Raw genomic sequence first — 12,768 nt, 5'->3', positions numbered from 1 at the left:
ACCGTGGTCAATAATTACCATCCTGCAACTGACTTTTATGTATTCTAGAACTGCCCTAGCATAAATATGTCAGATCAGAGGAAACAAATAAAGCATAAGACTGTCATTAAACTGAGGGTTGGAGAGACAGGGAGGGAGAAATTATCACAGCCCTGCCAGCTAGAATCCTGCCCAAAAGGAGACTCCAGCAACACTTCACCCCCAGGTACATTACGTACTGGCTACATTTACTGCCTGTTGTAAAGTGATGCAAAACACCGGCCAGACACAGCACAACAAAGCTTACATTGTACACACAGGATGTGGGGATGTAAATATAGAAAACCAAGGGCTATCGGCTCATTTGTGCTGGCAACTTTCTGAATGGTTAATTAGGGTTAGACTTTAGTTTCCTTCTTCCCTGCACCCCTCCCCTTTTTGGAATCAGTATTCTCTCATACTGTAGGCGAGGTTTGTACAGGTTTTGAAGTGTGTGGAGGAGTTGAGGCCCTTTCAGTAGCTGCAGGGATGCAGAGAGCAATGTGGTTGTGTGACAGGTGGGAATTCTAGAAAGAGGTACGATGATTAAATTATCAACTCTCAGTAGTGCTTTTTTGTATTTAATATATGTACTTTTCTAGTTAAGCTCATTTAAATTAGAAGAGTTTAATTCAAATGAGCTTAAGAGTAGCTTGTTGATCTAGTATTTGCACATATGCACAGACCAAGTATAGGGAACCCTGGAGCATCCACGGCGATAGAGGAGAATGGTAATGATTGAAAATGAAGACCTGTATCTTTCAAAGCATTTCTGGGTTTACATCTCACTGTACATATATACATATATGCAGATATATGTATATACGAGGTCTGTTCAGAAATTACCCAGCCATGGAATACAAAAAATAGAGACATTTATTGAAAAAGGTACGAGATACAAGAAATACTGTACACAGGACAATGATGCCTCAGTCCCCTTCAAAGTAGGCACTTTCAGACCTCACACAGTTCTCCCAATCACCATCAGCTGCCCCATGGTATTTTCCTGAATCTCATCAACGGTCTGAAATCTCTTCCCTTTCAAAGGAGATTTTAGTTTTGGGAAAAGCCAGAAGTCACAGGTCATCAAATCTTGATGCCTGAGCAGGCACGTTGTTGTAATGAAGCTGCCAATCACCAGTTGCCCATAGCTGCAGCCATCTGAATCATCATTTCCATGGAAGAATGTTCAACCTTAATACAAAGTTTGATTCAGATTTGTTGCTCTATTCACCCAGTCATTTTGAATGCGACGACAACACAGTACACATGCTTACTCAACAGCATCTACTGCCCCCACTGACTAGTACAGTGAAGTCGTCATTGTTCACACATGCACACTCCAGTCCACTCTCCTTGGCTGCCAGGTTACACCGATGTTGCACAAACCATTCTCCTTATATTAACAATGGCTGGACTCTTTCTGGGCAGACCTCTTATATATGAATTCGGGGCATTTAAAATACTTCGAACAAAATAACAAAGCTCCAGTTCTGAAAAAGGTAGAGGACTGGTCATCTTCCCCATTCTGTTACCTTCACAACTCCTCCCTGTTCCTCACTCCATGCAAAAAAATGAGGATGTTGCCAGTCGGTGCTGCGTGCGCATTAGCCTGATCAGCAAGCGAGAAGGTAAGCACTGCCACATGACAAATTGGACAAACGACCAGTGCCTACTTATACACAAATAAAAAGGATCACACTGCAACGAGGGCATTCTCCTCATCAGAATCCAAGTCTCCCTCTTATCAGTTTCTTTTTATCCCAGGTTGGAAAAGCAGGAGGGATATAATTTCTACTCTGACATTCTCCTATCTTGGTTATTCTAACTTAAGCTCTTTTGTTGATAACTATTTTGAAAAGCAACAAAATACTAAGGTAACAGGTCTGCCATATGTATGTGGTATTTTGATTTTCCTTAATCCTAAAGAAGGCTCAGTCAAAATTCTGAAAAACTCAGTAGCTCTGTGAAGGTATTAAGTACAAATCTAGCCATTTTGTCCCTTGGTGCAAAGCAGCATTTCTCAAGCCATTTTGCTCAGTTCTAACATCTCTAGCTCTTAAAAATGTTAATAGATACATCTTGAAATCAAATTTTCCAAAGTAAGTTTGGAAGGAGCGCCTTCTTGAGATCTCATGAAGAATGCTCTCATAACAAAGGCTCGTGGAAGTATTATGGTAAAGAAAATGTTCGTTGAACTCCTTTGACAATGAAACTGGTTTTGAGAAATAAGTACAGGTATCTCATAGAACTAATATTAAAACATATTTTGAAAAAATACTAATGCTTAAAAAACAACAGGAGTGGGGGAACAAATATATCTATATGTGAAATTTTTTTTAAATCCACACAAAAAGCAGAGTGTTTTAATAATACTTCAATACTTTGTGTTGAGAAAACATCTGTTACAAATCACTGGAAGAGTAAATTGTGAGCAAGGAGTATTATGGTTATAGTTTTAAATGGAAATAGAACATATAAATGTATCATCATATACTTTATTTTTCATTGAGTGTCCATTTATTCTTTTCTTAGAATGATAATATGATAATAGTTTTCTTTACATCATTTGGATTTACCACATTAAATATTGACTGTACTTAAAAAATTAAGAAACTATTCAACACAATGGTTGAATTTAATTGGTGAAACTGTGAATTATATACCAGGCCAAATTTTTTTCGTTGATTTTTAAAAGAATTCTTTGACCTATTAAAATAGTGCAGAGTGGGAAAAAAAGTCTCTTTTCTTCCAAATTCTCATAATTACAATATGGATGTGTCACGAGCATATTTTCCTAAAATCTTTTGGAGTTTGAAATTTTCACAGGATCTCCACTACAGAATCGTGCTTACTTATTTTAGAATAAACGGGCTTGAATGGATCATTTGCAGGTATTAACAGGAGGAACTGAGGGTCTGGGAGCCTGAAACACCACACCCTGGTTTTCATGACAAAATCTGGGATGCATGTGTCCTTTAACCCAATAATAGAAGCTTTTGCTTTCTCAGGATGAGCCCTTCCAACCTGACCTGCACACCATTCTTGCTTTGTTACACACTCAGGAGACACCTCTTCTGTCCTTTATCCTACTGTGAGTTTCTGGCCCCCTGATCTGGCCTGGGCTTCTCTGGTCCCTTTTACCCCTCAGGACCCACCGCAGGGCTCCAACTTCCACTCTCAGCCCTGCTCACCTGAGTCCTCTTACAGACCACCCTGGTCAGCTCATTTGCCTCTGGGCCAGTGCCTGCCTCTCTTTCACTTCTTGTGTCTCCAGTGTCTGGAATCACAAGTACAGCAGTAAATTAATAATATTAACAGGGATTAATTTTAAAGATGCATTGATTTTCAAAATGTGAGGAAGCTAAAAGGAGAAAAAAAGTAAAAAGCTTTAGCTTGAGGGGGGGAAATACCTATTCTTATCTACCAACTCATTTATTTTTCTAAGAATCATCAACATATATTTTAATTTCTCTTTCCTTAGCAACCATCTCTTATTTGGCATCTGCCCACCATGACACATTTTGCCTGGAGATTTTGGTAAAAATACCCAACAGAGGAGAGAACTCAACTCAATTTTCCCTTCCTTATGTATCCCTACTACTTCTCTAAGGGCTTGTCCCTGGCCAACAGGTTCAAGTGCTTCACCGTGTCTAGTGGCATTCAAAGGTTGGGGTGAAGAAACCTGGGAGGTGGGGAGCCAAGACTCAGGGAGTCCATGAGATCAAAACCATTTTTGTAATAATGTTAAGATGTCATTATTAACTTAATTTTCTCTCATATTCTTTCATCTATGCACATGTTTCAAAACCCATCACAGGTTTCTATCAATAGAAATCTCTGATAGTGAGAACAAGTTGCCCAGGTTTAGCTAATGGAAGTTGCCAGGCAATGCTCTGCATAATTTTGTATATACAAACATTGTTATCACAATCTAGGAGACAGATACTATGCCAGTTTTGCCAATGAAAAAACTGAGGTTCAAGGGGTAGATTTATACATATGTTTATCACCAATGGTTTTACCTCTACAACTCCTTTTAAGAAAGGGCAACTTTCTCTATAAATTGTGTGATAATGAGGTGTCCCTCTAAATTGTGTGATAATGAAATCTGAGTCTTCACAGGGAGGGAATTGGAAGAGATGCTCTATTTGGTCGTGGTTAAGTGCAATAATTTTCTACTAATTTATATGCAAGCCATCAATTAGAATTCTACCTTTTTTTGATCAGAAGGATTTTTTTTAGAAAGTCAGAATTTCCAAGACTGAACGCTCTAAGTATGAGGTCTGCTCTGTGGTGCTAGGTCTCTGGCATGATCTGCAGGAGTGCGGGATGTCACTGAATGTGGTTTGTTTTCCGTGGTCTTTGACATTTTAAGAAAGATCGACAGGACTGTCATTTTCTCTTACACTTGCAATACAACCAGAGGACACCGAATGCTGCAGCACCCAAAAGGTAAATAAAAGTTTGAAAAGTGCTGAGTATCTTACTATTTATCAAAGAATTCAGTGGTATTTCTGCTGGGCTTGTGTTTTATGTTTATCAGAGTGTTTCTGTCTTATTGATCAGATAAATATCTGTACTTGCCAATCAGCCAATATGGATCAGATGTTTTCTAAAACAAACAAAAAATATCAGTTACTGATTACATAGCACCAACCAATTGATAACATCCTTTCTATCTGCTCAGATACCCAGCTGCCAAGGACTTTCCAGTGTTGCGTATTAGTGTGCTAGTTAGCCCTTTAATCAGTTTTGTCTGCGTGCTGGTGATGCTGGTGGCACCTGCTCTTTGACTCTTGTATCTGTTGACAGTAAAATCTGCTGGATAGATGTTTTTAATCAAGCGTTATAAGGAGTCTTCTAATTCTGTGTCGTGGTTTTCTTTCATAATAAACACTTCTATAAGGCTGCATATCATATTAGAAATGGCTAATTTGAAAATCTCTCTTCTGAAAACGTGCGTGACGGAGTTCAACTCACTCTGACTCTGACTCCATTTCAACAACTCCCTGCATGGCCTTCATAATAAAGTTCACTGGGGCCCATTGTTTGGGATGTTATTGACTTAACATTCATTTAGAGACACATAAAAACTCACTTCCTGCATACCCAGGGCATAGTGTTTAAGCTGTAAATATGGCAATATGGGTGTAAATATTGGCTTAAAACTCTTGTTGAGTCATTTATTTCCTTTATCTTATTGTCTCTAAATCGCCGTTCTATTCTCTTCTGTTTAGCCTGGCCGTTGCCCAGTCTCCAAATGTGCTTTCTGAATTCCCAGTGGCAGTTTTGTTGGGATTCTTCCCGAAAGAGTCAGGGGGCATGGAACGAGGGTAGTTTTTGTTCTCACTCTGTCCCAGACACTCCGTAGCGGCTGAGCACGAAGACGGCACTCCACTGGGATGACCTTTGATTCTTGGCAGAGGATAGCAGTTTCACTGAGGGAATTCACTCTGGCTGATGAGTCTCTAGTGTTTGTCGAGATCTCTGTGGAAACAAACATTTCTGAGGGTCTTTGTGGGACAGTCCAGAAATAATTAAGCCAGTAGACCCCTACCCTACCCCCACAAACAAAAAAGTCAAATTACGCTTTCTTTAAAGACTCCATAATCGATGCCCTTGTGTGCATAATTGCTATTTCCCAGCACTTTCTCTTTGCCTTTTTACTGAGAAAAATACAAAAGAAAAGTCAACCGAATCAAGACATAAATTCATTTTTACAGCTGAATAAGCTTTTCCTTCGGTTGTTTTAAAAATGAAATAAATGGGAAAATATTTGTTGGAGAATAATAAACACACCCCGGTATTTGCTGCTCTTCTTAGGCTGGGCTAAGATTGAAGTGGCTCGGTAAGACCACCTGTGTTTCTTGGGGCAAGCCCAGGAGCTTCAGAATTTGTAGAGCTGGTTTCAGTCCAGAGACCTGGCTACATTCTTGGATCTCTTACTCAACATGAGGCATCAACATCACTGGAAACTTTAACAAAACATCAACAACTGGAAGAGCCAGTTAGCCTATGGTTTGACCCCCGGTCCGCACACCCTTACATCAATCTCCTTTTAATCTTCTGGGAAATTAGTTCAGCCTTCGGGGCAGGAGAAGGGGCAACCTGAGGGTACAGCTGCTCAGTCTCCCATAGGAGATGAAGAATCTACAGTCACCCCAGAGCTCACGGCTAGATGGTTGCTTTTTAATCTGCTTTCCCCTTGGCAGAAAGGATGCCTCCATAATAACTCTAAAAGCATCAAAGAAAAAGCAGTACACTCTGAAGCATTCCACGATGGAATCCAATAAAAGAAGCATAACTCGGAATCATTTCAGAAGCAACTAATAAATTGCTACTCAGAAGCAGCTCCTCAAGGAAGCTTGCTCTTTAGCCCAATAATCTAAAACACATCTTGAAAACAGTAGCTGAGGAGGAAGGAAAAAGATAACAAATCCTATTTTCCACTTGTCTTTTGGTACGCTTCACAGAATTTGGATTCGTTCTGAAGTAACTATTTTGGGTATTTGTATTTTTTTCCAAAGGTCTCCTTAGTTTAACTACCTTTATCTAAAGAAGATGGTAAAATGGCCACATCAACTGTAATAGTAGAAAGAGTGAGCTATAGACAAAGTCAGGGTCACTACTGAGCCAGCCAGCATCTGTCTCAGGACCCTGCCTCCAGTGCCCGTCTGTGGGACTGTGGACAGGTAACTCAACCCTTTTCAGCCTCCGAGTTTTCATTTGAAAACGAAAAGACTGGATAAGATTCTGGTTTCCCATGATGCATTTCCTAAACACACTGGGTCGATCACATCTTGTAATATACTAGTTACTACCATAAACTTATTCATGGAGCATCATAGGAATGGCGCAATCTAAGGTTGCTTCCAGCTCTAAAATTCCGTTTTTCAGTCTGAAGTAGCTAATTGCAAATTGGCATGTGTACAAAGGTCACCATCACAGCAATTATTAATCATCATCGAATGATGTACTTCACAGGTGGATGTGTGGGAACATGGAACGGAACAGGCATACACAAAATCCAATGTCAGCAGGAAGGTTTTCCTACCCTCCACCTATCCTCCTCACCGTTGGGGGGCTGCTGTTCTATGCCTACAGGGCCTCGGTCGGAGGGATAAGGCCCCAGACTCACCACAATGTAAACTGGCATTACTCATTCCCGGTATAACTCATTGCAACCTGCTATTGTCCTTGTCTTCCCCATGGGTAATGTAAGGTCTAAGGAATTGACAAGGTCTGTTTCTCCACTCAGCATTGTATCCACCACACATACGTTACCTTTTTCTAGAAAATAAAATAAACTTCACTTTAAAATAGTTTAAAGCACTAGCCTTAGTTACAGCCTTATGCTTTAACCCGAATTGTTTCCTCAGTCTGATTTTCATGTATAACTGACCCATGCACATTGGAATTTTATGTGTCTGTCTCCTCATGGTGATTATCACTTAGTATCGCAGGTTACAAAAGCAAAGGCGACAGTAAACGTGAAGTAATTGAATTGCCTGCCTAGTGACAATTCTGTCAGTGCGTTTTCTTATCTCCATTGAAAAGAAGACACTTTTCCCAAAGGGTAAAAACTACAAAAGTGATCTGTGATTACTTTATGCATTAGGTAAAGAATATAAAGTTAATTAAAATTTTAGGTAGATTAATATTTTAATTATAAATTTAAACATAATTATGAATAAAAATAAGTTATAAGCGTTTTTTTCTTGTCAACAATTATTCACTACTTCACTTTAATGATTAAATCCATGTGTGGTCCTGCTGAGACATTTAACACATATGGTTGTGAAAATATTTCTCTCAAATCTCCCGTTGCATGGAGTGTAACTGACTGATGGTTTCAGCTGCTGCCTCCTGCATCCACCACTGAATCGGAACTAAGGTCACATTCCCCATGAGTATTCCTGAGAGACACAGGTTCTTTAATAGGCACTTTGGCTTAACGGCTCTCTGTCAACTTTACCGAAACTGTTCAGCTGTACTACTTGTCCAAGACTCTTCCATCCAAAAAGGTCTTTCCTTCCCTGTCTCTTTCTCAATGGTGAGACCTGCATTGTGGTCTGATGGTGCTCCCTCCCAATTTTCCCTCACTTGCACTTACCCTAGTAAATCTATTGCATTAATAATTTTATCCTGGCTTCTAATTTTTAGAGTGTCTTAGCTAACATGAACTAATTCCCTATTTTTAGACTTTTAAGTTATTTCAAATTTTTGCCCTTGTTTGTTTTCAATAAATAGCATTTCAATGAAGTTTCTTGTAAGATCTCATACATGGCCGTCATTAATTCCTTAGTACATAAAGTTTGAAGTGTAATTGCTTGTAGCACAGAAAGTATACATTTTAGGACTTTTGATACATATCGAAAAATTGCCCTCCAGAAGTTATTTGAATTTGCATAACTAAAGCAAATTACTTGTTTCTTTTGAGTTGTTTTTACTTTTTCTTAGTGACTTATAAGAGAGTCAATTACTGAAATAATTTAAATGTTAGCAATTATTGACTTAAGGAATCCATTTCAAGTCAAATAACCTTATTAAGCAAATTCCACCTACTGGAATAAAATTTAAACACCCCCACATTCACAGATACACACACAAACTCACAATAAATATCTAGAAAATATTGTACATGATATTCAATTGAGAAAAGCAAAATAGAAAAATTTGTCTTTTGAAAGAATTCTTATTCAGCCAATAATATTATGGAGAAGCTTAGTCTCCTATTGCTGGTAAATCATCTTGGTAAGCAACTAACAGAATCTGGCCAGAGATAGCAGAGGAATTTTGTGTGGGCATGTGCATTCGTTTACTTTCCAAAATAATTCCATCTGGATGCATGAGAAATGTTCTATCTGTTTCAGCTCATTAGGAGACAAGATTCAAGCAAACACACTCATTGATTTAACATGCTGGATCGGTGAGAAATGAGTCATCCATTGCAATTTGCTCCACCAAGTTTGGAGATGGAAGATGACCCACATGCATTTTCTGAGTTGCCCATTAATTTATAGCTTAGAAAGCCATAACATTTTATTGGCTGCCTCTAAATCAGGCACCCAAAGCAATTAGAAACTTGGGGAGTGGGAAGGGATAAATGGTCGAGATGAACTCTTATTTTAATTGATTCTTCAATCACTGGAGTCAAAGAAATGTCACTGATTTAAAGTGAAATGACCCTGTACAAAGATATCTTACAGAACCCTTAGTTTTCTATACTCTTGAGTCTCAACCCCAAAATAGGCCTCGGAAATGTACTTTAAGTAAATAGTTTAGAGGTTGTACAATTTGCCCATGTAAATAATGTTTATTTCCTGTTCATTTCTACAGACAAGTTTGTACTGACCAAGGACTGTGTTCCCAAGTGAATAACAAAAATCCTACTAAGCCCATAATGGACTGTGCAAGAGCTGTGAGGAATTGCAAACAAGGCAGGACTCCCCACACTTAGGGTCTCCCTGGCTAGTAGAAAACAGAAATAAAAATGCCGAAAAACCATTTAGGTCCATTTAAAAGCTCCAAAGTATCAACTTACTTTTAAGGGGCACTAATAGAGGGAGCTTCACATTTGCATTACTGACTGGAACAAAACAAAGGAAATGAAACCCTGAGAGTATTAGAAGGACCAGTGAAAGACACAGGCCTTTCAGAACACATATTCATTTTCCTGGAAAATGCCTATTTTAACTTTCAGTGGATCTTTTGAGGCACAGTGATCTATGATGATTAGTGTGTTAATATCTTTACAACAAATCTCTCCATTTTGACTCTGACTTCTAGACTAACGACAATAGGGAGATGTGTGGTTGTGTGTCCGTGTTTGCACATCTCTGTGTGCACTGTCGTTTTAATTGTGTGGTGTGTACTGCTGGTACACACATTTTCGGTAATGGTATGACACTGACTGTTTAAATCAATTGTATGAAATTTAAGCAAAGCCACTCAAAACAGAGTGAAGAATGTAAAAGTTTACATTTCTATATAATCAACTATATTGGGATTTTATGGGACCAAGTAGTTTAAAGTAAGGTTTTCTCTATTTAAATTATGATGACAGAGCCCTGGCTGGGTGGCTTGGTTGGAGCATTGTCCCATACATCAAAGGGGTGTGGGTTCAGTCCCCAGTCAGGGCTCACACCAGGGGCAACTGATTAATGTTGTTCTCTCTCTCTCGTTCCTGCCCCCTCTCTTCCCACCTCTCTCCTCTCCCTCTCCCTCCTCCATTTCCTCTTTCTCTAAAATCAATAAATGTGTCCTCAGGTGAGGATTTAAAAAATGTATGAAAAAACCATAATGAGAGAAATGTCTCTGTTTTACCAAAGCCCAAAGTTGGTAAACTGAAGACAAATGCAGGGCCCCCGCTGCCTGATTGCCAAGTTAAATTGTCCATCCAGTTTGCATTGGATGAATTATTGTTCACTCTCTGTCCTAAGCTATTAAATTGATACCTTCAGTGTACAGAGTTAAAGACTGTCATCTCTCTTCCAGAAATGAGCATCTTCCAGGGACAGGAAGAGTTCCAGCATGCTGTGGTCAAATAATGGGCATCCAAAGACATCCATGGCCTAACCCTCAAACATGTGGCTGTGCTCTATTCCATGGCAAGGGGGAGTCAAATTTGTAGATGGGGCCAAGGTTTCTAATCAGCTGGCCTTGAAAGGAAGAGATTATCCTAGAGTGCCTGGGTGGGCCCAAAGGAATCACAAGGGTCTCTTAAATGGTGAGAGGAGATGCAAAAATCAGTCAGAACCAGGGAGATGGCATCATGAGAAAGATGCAATTGGCTAATGATGGCTTCGAAGATGGAAGGCAGGACCCCAAGGGCCAAAGAATCTAGTAGCTTCTAGAAGCTGAAAAAGGCAAAAAAAAAAAAAAAAAAAAAAAAGGCTCTTTTCCTAAGGCTTTCAGAGAGATGAAGCCATGCCCACACCCAATTTCAACCCAGTGAAAGCCATTATACAGATCTGACCCTGCCCTAGCTGGTGTGGCTCAGTGGGTTGAGCGCAGGCCTGCAAGCCAAATGGTCACTGGTTCGGTTCCCAGTCAGGGCACATGCCTGGGTTGCGGGCCAGGTCCCCAGTGGGGGTTCTGCAAGAGGCAGCCACACACTGATGTTTCTCTCCCTCTCTTTCTCCCTTCCTTCTTCTCTGCCTGGAAATAAATAAAATCTTAAAAAATCTGACCCCTAGAACTACAAGACAATAAATTTGTGTTGTTTGAAGCCACTAACCTTGTGGTAATTTGTTAGAGCAGCATTAGTAAGAAAATAAAATACACTGTGTCATCAGTCATTTGAGATTTTCAAAGGGGTGTGTGTGTGTATTATATGTGTATACTTGTAATATATACACACATGTACACACATAAGATTGTGTGTATTTACAGTGCTATGAAATATGAGTTTTTAATCATAATCATAAGCTAACCTCTCTAAATTCAGATAAAGTTCTCATGGTTGATGCTTTTGGGGGGAGTAAAACCCAGTAGTAGTATAAAATTACTTGAGAAATTTCAAATCTTAAAATATAACTCATTTCTATTAACTTTGAAGAGAGCCACAGAACTGCAGGCTCCTCTCTGGGGAAATTAGAGTCTGATTCCACTAGACCGAGCATTTCGGCAAGAAGTTCCCAGAGCACATCTTCCACGTACAGACAAGGAAGGCCTAGCATGCAGGAAGGAGTGGATCCAACCCAGGAGAGGCAGATGGGAGCCCTCAGGATTGTACTGGAGAGGGGTCCCAAGGTGACAGCGGAAAGTCCAGCAATGAGGGAGGCCGGTCCGCCCCAGTGTGGTCAGTCATCTCCAGGCCAGACATCTCTGAAAAGTGAGACTGAGAGAATACTGATGCACTTAAGGTACAAGTTTGGGCTTGAATTAATGCCAATTATTAATTCCATGAAAAAGAAAATGCTGCAGAAAGGGAACAGGAATTACATTGTACTATGGAATTTAGTGCCAATGATGTTTCCACAATCATAATTACACAATAGTGAAGACTGAACTAACCAACGTTACAATATAGCTACAGTCACGTGTCACTGAACAATGGGGATTCTCTGAGAAGTGCTTTCTTAGGCGCACATCAGGGAGTGCACTTACTGACACCTAGATGGGATAACGCGCGACACACCCGTGCTTTGTGCTACAGCCTATTGCGCCTAGATTACAAGCCTGTAGAGCACGATACTGTACAAAACATGAGATTAAATCAAGCGCGAGGGAAAATGATGCAATTAAGAGGAGTGGTAAACACGAGATGTATGAGGCCATTGGCGGCCTAACACAACCTGCTGTTTCACAGCGAACTTCTTTTTAATAAGTGGAAACAGTGCCCTCTAAAATCAAAATAAAATGTACAGTGTAGTAAATACATAAACCAGTAATATAGTTGTTTATTATCATTATCGAGTGTTATGTGCTGTACATAATTGTATGTGCCATATGTTGATACGATCGGCAGCACCGTATGTTTACACCAGCGTCACCACAAACACTGGAGCAATGTGCTGCACTGCGACATTGTGGCGGCTGCAGCCTCGCTAGGTGGTAGGAGGTTTTCAGCTCCATTAAACTCTTCCGTGAGCACTGTCCCATATGCGGCGCATCTTTGACTGAAACATCATTTTGCAGCACACGATTGTAAATTAAGAGAACGGGACAAGGGAAGGCTGTTTGTGTGATGAAAGATGGGGTATGTACCTGACCTAGACCCTTATTTTCTAAAGTGGGAAGTCA

General features: G+C 39.9%; 1 long non-coding RNA gene across 1 annotated transcript in view; it reads right to left on the bottom strand.

The window, feature by feature from the left end:
- Window positions 1–912: 912 nt before the first annotated feature.
- LOC123480522 (uncharacterized) overlaps window positions 913–12,768 on the bottom strand; it is a 71,538-nt gene continuing 59,682 nt past the window's right edge. Inside the window, exon 4 of the long non-coding RNA XR_006656560.3 lies at window positions 913–5,508. This is a non-coding gene — a long non-coding RNA (uncharacterized lncRNA). The remainder of the gene's footprint in view (window positions 5,509–12,768) is intronic.

This window comes from Desmodus rotundus, chromosome 13 (genome assembly GCF_022682495.2).
Source record: "Desmodus rotundus isolate HL8 chromosome 13, HLdesRot8A.1, whole genome shotgun sequence".
NCBI classification, from domain to species: domain Eukaryota; kingdom Metazoa; phylum Chordata; class Mammalia; order Chiroptera; family Phyllostomidae; genus Desmodus; species Desmodus rotundus.
This window is presented reverse-complemented; position numbering and strand designations above follow the sequence as displayed.